The 18712-nt window shown below is 40.0% G+C and overlaps 1 non-coding gene across 1 annotated transcript; it reads right to left on the bottom strand.

The window, feature by feature from the left end:
- Positions 1 to 14894: 14894 nt before the first annotated feature.
- Positions 14895 to 14967, bottom strand: trnar-ucg (transfer RNA arginine (anticodon UCG)). The gene has a single exon. It is a non-coding gene; the product is annotated as a tRNA-Arg (tRNA).
- Between the last annotated feature and the right edge of the window lie 3745 nt (positions 14968 to 18712).

Raw genomic sequence — 18712 nt, 5'->3', positions numbered from 1 at the left:
AGCCTGGAGAAATAGTTTGTTGCTTTATAAGAAAGCCCTCCGCAAAGCCAGAACAGCTTACTACTCATCACTGATTGAAGAAAATAAGAACAACCCCAGGTTTCTCTTCAGCACTGTAGCCAGGCTGACAAAAAGTCAGAGCTCTTTTGAGCCAACCATCCCTTTAACGTTAACTAGTGATGACTTCATGAACTTCTTCACAAATAAAATTTTTATCATTAGAGAAAAAATTACCAATAATCATCCCACAGATGTAATATTATCTACAGCTACTCTTAGTTTCATTGATGTTAAGTTAGACTCTTTTTTTCCAATCGATCTTTCTGAGTTAACTTCAATAATTACTTCCTCCAAACCATCAACGTGTCTTTTAGACCCCATTCCTACAAAACTGCTCAAAGAAGTCCTGCCATTGATTAATTCTTCGATCTTATATATGATCAACCTATCTCTAATAATCGGCTATGTACCACAGGCCTTCAAGGTGGCTGCAGTTAAGCCTTTACTCAAAAAGCCATCTCTAGACCCAGCAGTCTTAGCTAATTATAGGCCAATCTCCAACCTTCCTTTCATATCAAAAATCCTTGAAAGAGTAGTTGTCAAACAGCTAACAGATCATCTGCAGAGGAATGGTTTATTTGAAGAGTTTCAGTCAGGTTTCAGAGTTCATCACAGCACAGAAACAGCTTTAGTGAAGGTTACAAATGATCTTCTTATGGCCTCTGACAGTGGACTCATCTCTGTGCTTGTCCTTCTTGACCTTAGTGCAGCATTCGATACTGTTGACCATAATATCCTATTAGAGCGATTAGAACATGCTGTAGGTATTACAGGTATTGCACTGCAGTGGTTTGTATCATATCTATCTAATAGACTCCAATTTGTGCATGTAAATGGAGAGTCCTCTTCACACACTGAGGTTAATTATGGAGTTCCACAGGGTTCAGTGCTAGGACCAATTCTGTTTACATTATACATGCTTCCCCTAGGCAGCATCATTAGAAGACATAGCATACATTTTCACTGCTATGCAGATGACACCCAGCTCTATCTGTCCATGAAGCCAGATAACACACACCAATTAGTTAAACTGCAGGAATGTCTTAAAGACATAAAGACTTGGATGGCCACTAACTTTCTGCTTCTTAACTCAGATAAAACTGAGGTCATTGTACTCGGCGCTGAAAAGCTTAGAAATATGGTATCTAACCAGATTCTTACTCTGGATGGCATTACCTTGGCCTCCAGTAACACTGTGAGGAACCTTGGAGTCATTTTTGACCAGGATATGTCCTTCAACGCACATATTAAACAAATATGTAAGACTGCGTTCTTCCATTTGCGCAACATCTCTAAAATTAGAAATATCCTGTCTCAGAGTGACGCTGAAAAACTAGTTCATGCATTTATTACTTCCAGGCTGGACTACTGCAATTCATTATTATCAGGATGTCCAAAAAACTCACTGAAAAGCCTTCAGTTAATCCAAAATGCTGCAGCAAGAGTACTGACAGGGACTAGAAAGAGAGAGCATATTTCTCCTGTTTTGGCTTCCCTTCATTGGCTTCCTGTTAAATCCAGAATTGAATTCAAAATCCTGCTCCTCACATACAAGGTCTTAAATAATCAGGCCCCATCTTATCTTAATGACCTTGTAGTACCATATCACCCTATTAGAGCACTTCGCTCTCGCTCTGCAGGCCTACTTGTTGTTCCTAGAGTATTTAAAAGTAGAATGGGAGGGAGAGCCTTCAGTTTTCAGGCCCCTCTTCTGTGGAACCAGCTTCCAGTTTGGATTCGGGAGACAGACACTATCTCTACTTTTAAGATTAGGCTTAAAACTTTCCTTTTTGCTAAAGCATATAGTTAGGGCTGGACCAGGTGACCCTGAATCCTCCCTTAGTTATGCTGCAATAGATGTAGGCTGCCGGGGGATTCCCATGATGCATTGAGTTTTTCCTTTCCAGTCACCTTTCTCACTCACTATGTATTAACAGACCTCTCTGTATTGAATCGTATCTGTTATTAATCTCTGTCTCTCTTCCACAGCATGTCTTTTATCCTGTCTTCCTTCTCTCACCCCAACCGGTCGCAGCAGATGGCCGCCCCTCCCTGAGCCTGGGTCTGCCGGAGGTTTCTTCCTGTTAAAAGGGAGTTTTTCCTTCCCACTGTCGCCAAAGTGCTTGCTCATAGGGGGTCATATGATTGTTGGGCTTTTCTCTGTATCTATGAAGCGCCTTGAGGCGACATTTGTTGTGATTTGGCGCTATATAAATAAAATTGAATTGAATTGAATTGAATGGCAGCGCCATCTTACCCTCCGACCATACATACATTACACAAAATGTCACATGGGGAAGACAGGTCAGAGAGGTATAACAATGGAAAATGCACCACATGAGGAAAGATAAGGAGAAAGAATAACTCCCCCCAGACTGAGCTCCAACAGGGAGATCAGTTTGAGAACAGAAAAAAACACCTCTGCACATAGCACATGAAAAAACTCTTAATACACCAAAGAAACACATGACAAGCAACAGGGGTGGGTAAAGGGTGAGAGACAGCCGAATTAGACAGTACATCCGGGCCTGCAGCCTGTGCGCTGGTCTCCTTGATCCACCGTCAGCATCGGAAGGGAATAAGCGTCGAAGGCGTTTGGAAAGGGAGGGGGGATGAGTGTGTGGAAAAGTATATAACATGATTCCTATAAGCTTGTGTTGCATCACATAAGTATTATTATCGTCGCTGTTTAGGGCGATCGTGGCTCAAGAGTTGGCAGTTCGCCTTGTGATCAGAAGGTTGCGGTTCGAGCCCCAGCTCGGACACTCTTGGTATTGTGTCCATGGTCAAGACTCTTCGCCTACTGGTGATGGCCAGAGGGGCCGATGGTGCGATATGGCAGCCTCGCCTCTGTCCCAGGACGTGCAATCCATTATTATTTAAGATAACTGTATATTTCTGTACATTTACGTATTATGATTCATATTGCCACATTCATTGACCTTGTTTATAGGTAATTTCATTGTTTGATCACGTTAAAATGTTCCTAATTTGATGTCTAAAAGCACTTGGAAAAGGCAGAATCCCATGTAAAATTAGCGCAACAAACTCTATTTTCATTACTGAAAATAGCTGTATTTTCATGAGAAAGTTATTTTCTGTTATTTTACGGTAGTATTTTGGCGCCCAAACTACAGGAATATTACAGTTTTTTTAGGATTTGTTTTTTTTCCCTATTTATAGATAATTTCATTGTTTAATCACATTAACATGTTCCTAATTTAATGTTTAAAATCACTTGAAAAGGCAAGATCCCATGTAAAATTAGCGCAACAAACTGTATTGTCATTACTGAAAATAACCATATTTTTATGAGGAAGTTATTTTCTGTTATTTTACGGTAGTATTTTGGCACCCCAGCTGCCGTAATATTACAGTTTTTTTAAGATGTTTTTTTTTAACAGTGTGGCTGTTCTTCTACATGCTGACTTAACAGACACTAAAAGTCACTCTACAATCTATCACAAATACATCTTTTTTAGATCCATTAAGACTCTTTATTCTACTTCTACTATTACATGTTTGTTGGTATGACTTACCACCACAAAACTTAGATATAGAAGAAGTGTGAAAAGAAGCACTTTTCTGCATCCTCAAACAGTAGCTTGCAAAGTACAAAAATCTCCTAACATATGTTTGTGCTTAATTGCAATGGACACTTCTGTATCCCTTATATGAAGACTGTCAGCAAACATGCATGTTGCACAGGTGTAGTTGGTCATACTTCATGTTTATAATGTTTGTGGGCCCTTAAGAATGCTATGACTGCTATTCATTGTCAGGCCCAGTGGCACTGGCATCTGCAACACATGTGCTGGAACCTGAACATGTGGAGGAACTTCTGCCTACAGCAGATCGTAGGGTCAAAGTGCAGTAAAGATGCGGAAAGCTTTTGGTGGAGGCAGTATGATGGTGTTTGCCACATCTCCCTCACTGGAAAACCAATGCTTGCCATGACTGGAGACAATCTCAGTGCAGACAGAATAGAATAGAATAGAATAGAATAGAATATCTCTTTATTGTCATTGCACATATACAAGTCAATGCTGTGTGTTCTTTTAGCACAAAATTGTTTCTGTACCTATGAATATATTATTTAGCTGTATATAGCTATATTTACACTGGCAACACAGTTTTTACTACAGGGGATCAGGACGACGTCATTTCTGTCTGTTGTTGCATGGACATGAAAATAAAGCTGAGGGAGGTCCCTGTGGTCACTCAGCCAGCATTCACTGTTTCCAGCTTCTCCAGAGGGTGAAATTGTTGCTTTCTCTCTATTCAGTCAAAATGTGCTCAGCTGCTGGAAGCATGAAGAGATTCATTGAACTTCAAACTTATTCCAGACAAAGTTTTGGCTTTGACCTCAAACTGCTTAAAATGTCTTTCCTTCAAAGGTTGCAATATACAGTTTCTTAAGCCTCCTATTTTTCAAACCAGCCACGTAAGAGCACCCGCAAACCTTCCAAAAACAGGATTACTTCTTTGCATTGTGTCAGTCATTGTATTGACTTATAAGTCTCAGCTCGATGAAGTGCAGCTCCTCGGTAATCCCCTCTGACGGCCGCAGAGAACCCGGGGCAGCGACGTATGTGCCGCTCTCAGAGTTTCGAGCTCTGCTGTTGTGACCCGACGGCAGCTTAGCGCTCACCATATGTTGTTGTGGTTGTCAGGAGCTGTTTTTGTGTGTGCGCGGAAGAGGGAAGATTAGCTGCGTGTGGTCGTTGTCACTCCGCAGATATCTGCACTGAGAGGGCAACGAAAAGGAAACAGACAATGCAGGTTTATATTCATTAGAATGACAGCGGAGATTCCACCTCAGACTGATTAAACTCCGATCTCATTAAGCTGTTTGTGTTTTATGTCTTTTAAGGAAGTTCCCTGTGGCTTCTTATTTGCTTTATCTACCAACACAGTTCAAATTACCCCTCAGCTCCCAACTATTCAGGTTCTTGAAGACTTTTCACTCACCCGGTTACAAAACCTGACTGGGAGCCCTGGGCTAGAGTTTAAATACATGAGACTTCCCATCAGCTTCTCATCAACTATCTTAAAGAAACTAAAAGAAATTCAGTTGACTGACTACCATCACTTGACATGTTCCATTTTTCCTAAAAATTCAGCAAAACTGAAAGTTAAAGTTCATCCAATTCTCTCTTTTAGTTCTTCCAAACTTAACCCAGAATTGAAAGGTCATGCTTTTGATCCAGTTTATTACATCCTGCTAATGATATACTGTGATAAAAAAAATAGAAATTGTTAAACAGAAAAATTTTGGACTGTTTGACCTCCAAATTTGAAAAGGGAAAACCAATGTGTTTATAATGCAGGATTTATGGACCGGGATTTATATCTATCACACACACACACACACACACACACACACACACACACACACACACACACGCATAAAACATATTAAGATATTAAGGATTGTAACATAACATAAAACTGTTGTCAGAACCATACTGAATTTAACCAGAGAAACACACACACACACACACACACACACACACACACGCACACACACACACACGAAGAGAGAGAGAGTATGCATTGTATGCAAACAGCTACCAAACAGCCATCATAATTTGTCATACAATGAGAACAGGACTAATTAATATTGTGCTGAACACAGTCCAAAAGATTCAGTAAGCTACATCAGGGTCTACTGTTTACTATCATAGCCAAACATAGACAAACGTAAACAGAAGTTTTCACTATCCCTACCATTGACGGTAGAAAAGATTTTGCAACCAGTAGCAATCCCATATTTCCATAATCTGGGATCGAGCTCTCTGACACACGACCAACCCAGAATTCAAATCATGAATACATAATGAGCTTGGATTTACATTATAAATGAAATGTGCTCTATTTGGGAGCAGCTGCATCCCCCACCCCTTTCGACGGGTTGTGTGTGAGACTTTAAATCATCAAACTGTAAATTGTAAATTTAAAATTTTTATTGATCCCTTTACCCCGAGTCCTAAAGTTATGTTTTCTTACTCTTCTTATATTTATTGTTTGTTTACTTGCACTGCTGTAACTGGAGGCTCGTGGTGCTGGTGACAGTAAATGGATTGTTACTCAAGTACTCATAGTGCTTTTTTTCACTTTGACGTGCACTCATCCTCCACTCACACATTCATATTTACTATCCTGCACACACCCACGCTCCAAAAGATGCATCTTTGGCAATTATGGGTTCAGTACTTGCCCAGTGACTCTTCAGCCCACCTTACTGCAAGGTTAGTAGATGACGAACTCTACCTCCAGATTCACAGCTTATGTTTATGCCCTAGATTTCATTTCCAACATCGTGGATACATCCTTTTGAATAAAGTTAACTCTAGGTACATCAAAGCTGCAAAACCATCTGAAACCCTGTGCCGTAACCTGATGTGAACCCCCTCAGAAATGTAACTACCCATCACACTGAGGCAGCCCATTGCCACTACTCCTTCTGCCACCATTTATTTCACTGAGTGGATGAAAGTGGATCAACTGAAGAATGAAACCCCACCAAATGTGTGTTATTGTGGAGAAATTGCAGATTATCGCATGGACACCATGCACAAGCATAATTGTTGGACTCTTGCATAGGGTACATTGTAGGCTCTACATAGATTCAAGGCAAAAGAGTGAATTAAGCTCTAAGCGCCGAACAACTTGAGCATCTAAATCTAATGTGGAGCAGAGAAAGGGAACCAATCAGTATACACCTATAGCATGTAAACATGGCACCTACTCTCTGAGGCAGTATCCAACATACAGTGTTGGGGAGTAACGGAGTACATGTACCGGCGTTACGTATTTAAAATACAAAATATGAGTAACTGTATTCCGTTACAGTTACCGTTTAAAAAGGTGGTATTTAGAATACAGTTACTTTGTTGAAATAAATGGATTACACGGCGGTCTTTTCCTGTTTCATATGTTAGGCTATGGTCTCTCTATTTTGGGTATCCACGCCGGAGGAAACCCAAACAAAACATGCATTAAGAGGCTCAAATGTCTGTGTCTCAATCTCATGGCCCATGTCACCCCTACTTGCGGCCTGCATAATGACGTGAAGAAATATTTTAAAAAATTATTGTTCAAAAAAATTATCTAATATGAAAGCAACAGGCAGAGTGTTACAGGCATAGCCCTACAGAATGTAGCCTCATGGGCAGTGTAGTCCGTGCTGCAGGGAGAATGGAGGGAGGGAGAAAAAGTAGAGTGGAAAAGTACGAGCTGTCACGGAGCAGAAACGGGAGCTGGAAGCATGTAAATATAATAATAACCACTGCAGCCACAAAGAGTGCCTGATGAGCCCAGCTGTAAGTAAGCTATTAAGACTCGACTGTACACTGTGTTTGTGTTTTCCTCTGAAACAATAAGTCCCGTTGGAGCAGCCTTTCACCGCCTCTCTCTGTCTCTCGCTAGCAAAGTTGACCCAGACAACAAAGTAAAGCTAGTTTTCAGCTACGAGCCCGACACGAACCCGACGTATTAGCCAGAGGTTCCTTTACTACGGTTCGGAGCTGCGGACCTGTTTTATATACGCGCGGAATAGTTTTCTATACGAGATCGCTGCAAAAAGTGCAGCCTTACCTAATGTCCACCTACTGTTACTCGTTTTATATTAAGATTTAAAAATCTAGTTGATATTGGTATAGTAAGTAACCTTCAGTAATAGTAATAAATCACATTCATGTAGTTGTAAAAAGCATGATAATATATTAAGTAATCCAAAGTATTCAGATTACGTTACTCTCATTGAGTAACGTAACGGAATACGTTACAGAATACATTTTGGGGCATGTATTCTGTAATCTGTAGTGGAATACATTTTAAAAGTAACCTTCCCAACACTGAATATACATTAGACACTGCCTCCAACTTCAGCTGATCTGTGAGTTACTCTTGTTCATGCTGTTGTTGGTTCATCCGTCAGCGAAGCCATAGAAGAGCTGAAGTGAAACAGTGTTAGAGACTGAAAAGTGATATTTTTTCACCATTCTTCCATTCCTGCTGAACGCCGCTTTTGCTCCATACCCTGTTCCAGCCCACGAGTCAACCAATTGACAGCAAGTCTACGTACTTGCTGTTGGGCTTTTGTATGCCAGCATGGGAGTGTACTTGCATATATTAAAATCCATTCTCAGTAGACTATCTGCAGGCTAAATACCTACGTAAATGGATATAACCCCATTACAATAAAATGGTAAAAATGGTAAATGGCCTGCATTTGTATAGCACTTTACTTAGTCCCTATGGACCTTAAAGCGCTTTACACTACATCCAGTCATCCACCCAATCACACACACATTCACACACTGGTGATGGCAAGCTACATTGTAGCCACAGCTGCTTAAGAAAAGCTTAAGTGCCATAAACATGTGTTTCTTCTAATGCCCTCTTTCGATTACTAAACGTCCATGAGAAAATGACCCCTCTTGCTTGATTTTTGAACTCAGTAAACACTTTTCTGCAGAGGTTGTGATATCACTAGTCTTTCTAATTACAAAACACCACATTAATTTAGCAAATTGTGACACCGTCAGAGTGAAACAGAAAATAAGGCAGGCTATGCTTTAGGGAAACCCCACCTTGTGACTGACATGTCACTTGTCTTTGTCTGTGTCAGTCAAATTTAGTTTAAGGTTTCAAGATGAAATTTTACCAAACACTGCATGCAGTCTTGGTGGATATGTACAGCTTTTACATGCTGGAAAGAGTTTTTCCCTTATGACACAACCTTGGGCTCTGTGGATCATTGAAAATTAGTTACAGCAGATGTATCCCCCAGTACAAGTAAATCTGAAAAACCCCAGCAGAAAATAGATTTTACCTCCATCTAATCAAAACTGTAAAGTGAATGCTACAACGAGTCTGTGAGAACAATGTTTTTGAATCTATTCTATAAACTCATAACTTCAAATATATCAAATTTCATGCAAAAGAAGCAAAGCACAACAATGCTGCATCCATTTTAGTCACAGCAGCGTAATGTGCCACGCTCCGAAGCTTCCCAAAAGCAGAACTATATCAGATACAGCCTTGTCCCAGTACAGGGATCTGTTTCATTATATTGATGTTTTCAGGGAAGGTTGAATAAAAACCCAAAAATTTAGAGAATAGCTAAAGGTCGAGAAGGTAGAAAACACTCATTAAAGAAATAACCACGTGAGTTTCATGAGGTTGTTCTTTTTGACACAGTTGTCTGGGTCAGAAACCTTGTCTGGAACTCAGACGGGAAAACCAGGCCGGGGAGGGCGAAGCTTTTCTCCAGAGTGCGGCAGGACTTCCACCAGCTGTGTGACCTGATTCAGTTAATTAACTAACGAGCTAAAAATGGCTCTGATGACCCCGCCAGGGTTCAACAGAGGTTCTTTTCTTTTACATCAGTTAAACCCATATCCTTCATCGGTTTGTTTATTTAAATTATATCCTTTTAGTTGTCTTTGTAAAAAGGAAAGGTTTTCCAAAAACGCAAAACAAATTGTAGAACGTGCACGGTGCTTTTAAGTGGGGTGGGACCGGGGCCTGTGTGGCAACATTTTGCCCCCGGTCCTCAAAGTATGTTAATCCAGCCATGTATCATTTTCTAAACAACAAATGACCAGTGATGAAAGAAAAAAATATCAACAGGACAGATTTAAATAAACAACCTTTGGCATCATTTTCTGTCTTTTTCTGAAGGGTTGTGGGATGACTCGACTTCTTGGACTTAAGTGACTTAAGTGACTGACTGGAGCCTACTAAGCAAAATGAAACAACACTTCATAAAATGTAGCTTAATTAATAAATGTATTCAAGAAAAAAAGCCAGCGTTTAATTTAATTTAATTTGCCTGACATCTCCATCTGTTCATCTATAGCCTTGAGCTCTGGCAAACTATTCTAGTTGAAGTAAACCAATTATATCAATCCTCCCCCTAAATAACTCTGATATACTATGATATATAGAGGTTTACCTGGCAATATAAGCATTAAAATTAAGGGGAGATTTAGCTTTAAATTAATGTCTATTTACCATGATGTCACCAACTGGTTTATTATTACCCATTTGTAGGTTCATTGTTAGCATTTTGGCCACTGCTGTGTAAAGAAGAAGCTACGTTATACGAATCAAGTGGAGTGCAAATTATCACTTAATACTAGCAACCCTTGTTAGCAAACTTAGTTCGTAAACTCTACAGGTACAATGCACAGATATAGAGAGCGGTGATTTAGTACAAAGTAATGGACTAATAAATAATCTGACGCCTGTTTGATTGCTCAGGGACTGCAGATAGAAATTAGCTAGTACCTAAATCTGGTACAGTGGATTTCCGCTCTTAGGAGATTAATGTTCTTGTACAGGTGATAAATAAATATGATAAAGTACAACAATGCCAAAGTCTGTAAGAAACTCCAAAATACCTCCTTATATGTGATTTAGTGTCAGATATTTAGCACAAACAAATTGAACAGCACTCATTTGACATTTTTAAACCAGAACACTTTATGGTCCACTATCAGGCTTTTTTTTTTTAAGCTTTTTTGGACTTAGTAATGAAGATATGATCTTGGGGATGATGACAGTGCTTCCTTTCGTCAGATTTTCTGAGAAAAATATGATTTAACGGATCACTGTGAGACTAAACAGCTTACAGTGGATGTGCTGCTGCTCCCAACTGCACTTCTATTCAGTCCACAGTCTGCCATGTTCGGCTTGGAAGCCTGTTTATTGTTGTCAACTGCTCAATTATCCCAAACGGGAAGGAAGTAAATATGTAGGCCATCAGGTAGGTGTGTGTGTGTGTGTGTGTGTGTGTGTGTGTGTGTGTGTGTGTGTGTGTGTGTGTGTGTGTGTGTGTGTGTGTGTGTGTGTATGTGTGTGTGTGTGTTGGATACACCACTCTGATCCAGGAGCCTCTAATCCGATCGGGGTTTGGGGGGGGGGGGGGGATTATGGGATTAGAGAGGAGAAGATGCGACATGAGATGGCCACTCTGCAGCTGCACCCCAGCAGGCTGGCACGTTTGAAGTCACCATGGTGGCAAAAAGGGTTCAAGTCCTGCATATTGTCTCACAGCAAAGAAAAAAAATGACCTTCAGTCAGCTGAGGTGATTCTAATGAACTACAAATGTGTGTTTTTCACTTATGTGTAATATAATCAATTGTGGCAATCATGGCTGAGTTGCCAAGAGGGCTCAAGATTTTTGCACGGTACTGTAAATACCAAAGACAACATTAAAAAAGGGATGTAGCCACTGTGATACCCACTGATCTTAGACTCTGCATTTTAAAACTTGAACAGCAGTATCTTGGCAACCATGTTGGTTTGTCAAGCCAGAAGTTAGTTTGAATAGATGAAACAGTTTAGTGGTGAATGGATCGGTACTCATACTGCATTTCTCTTCAGTTGTCCACTCAAAGTGCAGCAACTTTCATCCACTTAATCACACTCATACTCATTCAGCACATTTTTTTTTATACCTATGCACTTTTTAACATTTGCACATACACACTGATTCACTGGGGGCAACTTGGGATTCAGTGCCTTGACCAAGGATACTTTGACCTACAGACTGGAGGAGTCAGGGATTGAGCCACCAACCTTTTAGTCGGTAGTCGACACAGTCTACCACAGCCGTATATAGAACTAATTTATCTGAAACTAAAGTTCTTTGGTACTGCTATAGGTGTCCTCAGTAGGTTTGTCCCACTGTTCTGGTTGCCATTGGAAACACTTCTATTATGCAAATTCACATCAGTTCAATTCACTGCATGGACTTGCATGGACCTGCATGGACCATGTGAACTGAGGTGTTCACATGGTGTGATTACTTTCCAGTAATCACACCATGTGAACACCTCAGTTCACTTTGGTGACTTTTCCAAAAAGATGTCGAGTTTCACTGAATGAAATTTCTGGAAATCAAAATTTTCCTATAAACACCCATTTTTCATCAAGTAATCCAGATAGACAAAAAACAGTTAATTGCTCTTAGTTTTTCTCTGTAAGAAATACCAAATAGCTTTTTCCCTTAGAAATATAAAACAAAGAACCAAAGAAGGGGGACCGGAGGGTGTGTTCCAACTACAGGGGGATCACACTCCTCAGCCTCCCTGGGAAAGTCTATGCCAGGGTGCTGGAAAGGAGAGTTCGTCCGCTAGTCGAACCTCGGATACAGGAGGAACAATGCGGTTTTCGTCCTGGTCGCGGAACACTGGACCAGCTTTTTATCCTCTCAAGGATACTGGAGGGTACATGGGAGTTTGCCCAACCAGTCTACATGTGTTTTGTGGACTTGGAGAAGGCATTCGACCGTGTCCCTCGGGGTGTCTTGTGGGAGGTGCTACGGGAGTATGGGTGTCTGGCCCATTGCTACGGCCATTCGATCCCTATACAACCGTTGCAAGAGCGTGGTTCGCATTGCCGGCAATAAGTCGGACTCATTCCGGTGGGTGATGGGCTCCACCAGGGCTGCCCTTTGTCACCGATTCTGTTCATAGCTTTTATGGACAGGATTTCTAGGCCCAGCCAAGTGGTGGAGGGCTTTCACTTCGGTGGCCTCAGGATCTCATCTCTGCTTTTCGCGGATGATGTGGTTCTGTTGGCTTCATCGGGTGTTGGCTTCAGAGTCTTTCTTCACATCTGATTCAAATAATTAACTGACATTTAAAGTAGCACAGCATTAGGTGATTATAATTGCACACATTCAATTCAATTCAATTCAATTTTATTTATATAACGCCAAATCACAACAAAAGTCGCCTCAAGGCGCTTCATAGATATAGAGAAAAACCCAACAATCATATGACCCCCTATGAGCAAGCACTTTGGCGACAGTGGGAAGGAAAAACTCCCTTTTAACAGGAAGAAACCTCCGGCAGAACCAGGCTCAGGGAGGGGCGGCCATCTGCTGCGACCGGTTGGGGTGAGAGAAGGAAGACAGGATAAAAGACATGCTGTGGAAGAGACACAGAGGTTAATAACAGATATGATTCAATGCAGAGAGGTCTGTTAACACATAGTGAGTGAGAAAGGTGACTGGAAAGGAAAAACTCAATGTATCATGGGAATCCCCCGGCAGCCTACGTCTATTGCAGCATAACTAAGGGAGGATTCAGGGTCACCTGGTCCAGCCAGGTGAATTGCAGTAGTCCAGCCTGGAAGTAATAAATGCATGAACTAGTTTTTCAGCGTCACTCTGAGACAGGATATTTCTAAGATGTTGCGCAAATGGAAGAACGCAGTCTTACATATTTGTTTAATATGTGCGTTGAAGGACATATCCTGGTCAAAAATGACTCCAAGGTTCCTCACAGTGTTACTGGAGGCCAAGGTAATGCCATCCAGAGTAAGAATCTGGTACCATGATACCATATTTCTAAGCTTTTCAGCACCGACTACAATAACCTCAGTTTTATCTGAATTAAGAAGCAGAAAGTTAGCAGCCATCCAGGTCTTTATGTCTTTAAGACATTCCTGCAGTTTAACTAATTGGTGTGTGTTATCTGGCTTCATGGACAGATAGAGCTGGGTGTCATCTGCATAGCAGTGAAAATGTATGCTATGTCTTCTAATGATGCTGCCTAAGGGAAGCATGTATAATGTAAACAGAATTGGTCCTAGCACTGAACCCTGTGGAACTCCATAATTAACCTCAGTGTATGAAGAGGACTCTCCATTTACATGCACAAACTGGAGTCTATTAGATAGATATGATACAAACCACTGCAGTGCAGAACCTGTAATACCTACAGCATGTTCTAATTGCTCTAATAGGATATTATGGTCAACAGTATCGAATGCTGCACTAAGGTCTAGCAGGACAAGCACAGAGATGAGTCCACTGTCAGAGGCCATAAGAAGATCATTTGTAACCTTCACTAAAGCTGTTTCTGTGCTGTGATGAGCTCTGAAACCTGACTGAAACTCTTCAAATAAACCATTCCACTGCAGATGATCTATTAGCTGTTTGACAACTACTCTTTCAAGGATTTTTGATATGAAAGGAAGGTTGGAGATTGGCCTATAATTAGCTAAGACTGCTGGGTCTAGAGATGGCTTTTTGAGTAAAGGTTTAACTACAGCCAGCTTGAAGGCCTGTGGTACATAGCCGATTATTAGAGATAGATTGATCAGATTTAAGATCGAAGAATTAATTAATGGCAGGACTTTGTTGAGCAGTTTTGTAGGAATGGCGTCTAAAAGACACGTTGATGGTTTGGAGGAAGTAATTATTGAAGTTAACTCAGAAAGATCAAGACACATGAGCAAAATATTATTAAATTTCCATAATAAAAATGTTTCAATAGGCATGACTTCCACAGCTTCTGTATTAGTTAAATGACAGGGGTTTTTTATGAGTGGAAGTTTACATCATATAGGTCTGCACTAAAAGCATAGATGGATTACTAAATAAGTTGACCAGGGACGGCCACAGGAAGAATTAGGCAGAATTAGGGAGCCTCTGGAGAAAGTGAAGTAAAGCCTTGTGTTTCTAAGGGAGAGCTTAGTTGAAAGAGACATCATAACAGTGGCTTTAAGAACTTTGGTCCTAAAGACAAATATTTGTCTGGCATTACAAGCCATGTGAAAAATTAAGTTTTCATAGGAATCTTTGCTTTGGATTGCAGGCGTGATCACCTCACTTTAGAGGACCCTGATCTTACTGTTATAATGTCTGGAGCCTGAAAAGGTCGGCCTTTATATGTTACTAAATGTTTTTCAATGAATTATGAATTTCACAAGAAGCCAGTGAAGGGAATTATGAATAGGCATGACGTGTCAGCACTGGCACTCGGAGCTTCTGCATTCTGCCAAGCAAATTTGAGCTTACTCTCAGCAGCAACCACGAAGGGACTCGAACCCTCAATCTTCTGATCCGAAGTCAGACGCCTTATCCGTTAGGCCACGTGGTCTCACACCTGAAGATCTTTCACTGCAGCTGACTGAATATCCAAAATCAACCCACCATTATTCGCTCAGCATGGAGAGTTCACAACAACTAATCAGAGGTAAATTCTTCTTTACCTCATCCACCTGGGTACTGGTGGCTTTGTCTAACAGGTGTCCCCACTTAGCCTCACTTCCACTAATATGAGTCATAAAAATGAACTCCTCCGCTATTTGTGCTGTTGGTGGCTTTTGGAGCCAATTTAATGACTAAAATTACAGCTTGCTGTATGGTACAGAGGATCCAAGTTGTTTGTGCTGCACTTTCACTGAGTGAAATTATATTAACCTTGTTTTGTAGCTAATTAGACAATATGCATGAGGTTTTGGTTTCAGCTAAAAACTCAGGTGTTTAGTTTGTGTTTTTCATGTGAGTTTACTTAAAGGTGCAAGGGGATACAGACGTTGACTTTGAATGTGAAAAATGACAGTTTACATAAAGATATCTAGTTGGCACAATGTTAATTCATCTGCTGTTTTCCAGCCAGTAGAAGCAATCCTATAGCTGCTACATATGGACTAGAAGTTTCTTTAATAACAGTTTATTCAAGTAGTTTATTCAAATGTTATGGCTGTATCTCTAATTCTGACTTTGACGTAAAACATTTGCCATATTTGAATTGTAAGTGACTGAAAGAAAACCGGATCAGGCCAAAATGTGTCTGCTATCTTGAAATTAGTGCAATAGACCTCAAGGTGATGTATAGTTTGCACACAGAGTCAGAAAAATTACTACAAAGAGAAAAATGGCTACGGTGAGACTTGAAGTGTCTTTAATATGGATGGTGCTTCTTATAACAACATTTTTCAGATCAGATGTAGAAACTGGATGTAAAGCTGACTTGTTTTTGTGAAATGTCATTTTGTGTTGCAGAGACATGAAGGAAAAATCATTTCCTCTGCGCTCCAGGCGACCTTCACAAATCACCTGAGTGGCTTGATTGCAGCCATAACTCAGCGTAATGCCAGCACTCGCAGTAACGCTCGCAGCAGCCCTGACCCTCACAAAACATTTTCCTCCCAGCCTTATCTGTGTTTATGACACTTTGCCCGCCGCTGTGTGAACAACAAAATGAGCCAGATGGGACTGACTGAGGATCTGTCCAGATTACCACGCCACCTCAACACAGCGGCAGCCAGAAAACAGGATCAGCACGGACAGGATGGCTTTCCATGAAGAGTTGGACAAACCTCAGCGTGCAACAAGCTGTCTCTATAGCTTATTATAGATACACAATGATACACGTTTGATACACAATGTGTTTGTTTGATACACAGTGTCTATTCCATCAGTTATTGTAGTTTATTTAAATCATCTCTGGGTGTTTTTGCTACTACAAATCCATCATGCATGTCATGTTAAAACTTTAAACCTCCTATCAGCAATTTATCAACAAAATGTTCACAAGAAAGACATTTTCATGAGGACGTATGATGAATGACTGTCTTCTAGCCCCACCTTAAGGCCACAACTTTTACCTGTTCTACTGTCACAAGTTTCCTCACTTCCAATTTCATAGCCAGAAATCCATAAAACAGCCACAAAATAAAAACAGACAAATGCACACCAAGAAGCTAACAACAGCCAGGGAAAATTATACGTGACCGATGGTGCACAATGACCTCCACAAGAATCCAAAAACTCCACAAAAAAAGATTAGTAACAAACCTCAAATGTGTATAATGATCCTTCAGCAATGCAAAATGACTCCACAAAGGGCCAAACTAATGATAGCTTGCTACAAAATGATGCAAAACAACCACGAAAACATAGCAATCATGCTTAACATTTACAAAAAAGACACATAATGACCATAAAGAGATGCAAAACAATTACAGAGGAATAAAACAGCCATGAAAAGACCCGAAAACACACAGTGGCACAAGCAAATCCCCAAAGGACATAAAATAACTCAAAAAGATACAACAAAGGGATAAAGAACAACAACAAACGTGACACTAAAGAACGAAAACAGACCGAAAATGATCTGGAAGAATTACAAAAAGAAAGATGACAACCACAAAGAGAAGATTATGCCAAAATTATCAAAAAATTATGCAAACACACCACAAAGAGAAAAAACAAATCCATCACAAAAGCCACAAAAAGCTCAAAAACAAATCTCAAGAAAACTCCCCAAAAATGATGGCAAAGATTTACAATGTGAAAGAACAGATACAAAATCACTTCAAAGGATCAGACTGATGCTAAATGATAGAAAAAGAAACCAGAATTACATCAAAAAGATGGAAAAGGATCTCAGTCTGCAAAGATATCAAAAGGTAACATAAAAACATACCACAAAAAGCAACTGTAAAAAAATGTTACACCACAGTTACAAAAAAAATCCACACAAAAAGACTCAGACAAAAATAAAACTAGCCACAAAAAGCTGCAAAACAACTGCTGAAAGACCCTTAATGGTAGAAAATGACTACAGCAAGTTATCAAATAATCACAAAAAATGAAACAGTCAACCCAGAGAAATAGAAAACAATCGCCAAAAGGAGACACAATCAATCCCAAAGACATAAAATGACCACAAAAAGTGCAAAACAACAGCCATATATTCCAAAATAAAACTTTTAATGAACATAAAAAAGACGTAAAACAGTCACATGGAGATGGAGAAAAGATGCAGAGTCCCAACAAACAAAAATAAAATAAGAATACCAGGGGCACAAAAAATAAACCCAAGAGTAAGTAAGTAAAAGTAAGATTTATTTAAATAGCACGTTTTAAGACAGGAATCTGTTACAAAGTGCTTTACAGGAATAATATAAAAACATAAAGACACAAAACAATCTGAAATGAATCTAAAATGGAAAAAAGAGACGTAACCACAAACAACCACAAAACACAGAAGAAAATAAAAAGTAAAACTGCTTTTACAAAACTGTAAAGTGTCAGAAAACATCGCTGAACTGATTGAAAAAAGCCACATAGTGACTTATAAATGATGCAGAGTTTACTGTGAAAAAGTGAAAAACATTAGGGTTTTTTTTTTTTTAACTTCCTTACTTATTTACTCATTTATTTATTTTTAGGAAAAACTTTCAACATAAAGTCATCTAAAGTGTGGGGAAAACTACATACAGCTGACTGCCTGCTGCTTGGATTGCTCATCAAAGAAACTGATGTTTGTGGCTCACACTGCCCTCCAGAGGTGACAACTGGGAATTACAGCCTTTACTTTAAGTTTGTACTAGAGCAAAAGATGTCATTTACTGAACATTATAATCAGATGCATTTCACTTTAAAAGATGAGCAAATGCCTTAAAACCACTTAAAGTGAGATCATTTGAATGAGCTGGTGGATTTATGGTGACTCTACAGTTCATTATGAAGCCTTTTAGTCTGATTTGAGTGTAACTATCAGTGACCAGCATTCTTTAAGATTTTATTCTTTTATGCTCGAGCGTATCTCAGCTTGTTGTTTGCAGGCATTTGAGCTCAGATGTCAGAAGCTGTCTGCTGTAAACATATCAGACCCCAGAAAGTAAAAACTAATTTAAAAACTACAAATAACTGATATCCTTCAGGGAAAAACTTAAACCTTTAGCTTAATTGTGTGTTAATCCCACATTCTGGTTGGCTGCCAGGCTGTGACTCAGCGGCCTGATGAAGCCCAGCGGGAGGTGCTGACCATAGACTCCTCAGCTTTTTACACAACACCGTCTCCTGGGAGGAAAAATGCTACTAAACACTGG

The sequence above is a fragment of the Neolamprologus multifasciatus genome, chromosome 23 (assembly GCF_963576455.1).
Source record: "Neolamprologus multifasciatus chromosome 23, fNeoMul1.2, whole genome shotgun sequence".
NCBI lineage: Eukaryota > Metazoa > Chordata > Actinopteri > Cichliformes > Cichlidae > Neolamprologus > Neolamprologus multifasciatus.
Note: the sequence above shows the minus strand (reverse complement) of the source record. Positions and strands in the feature narration are given on the sequence as shown.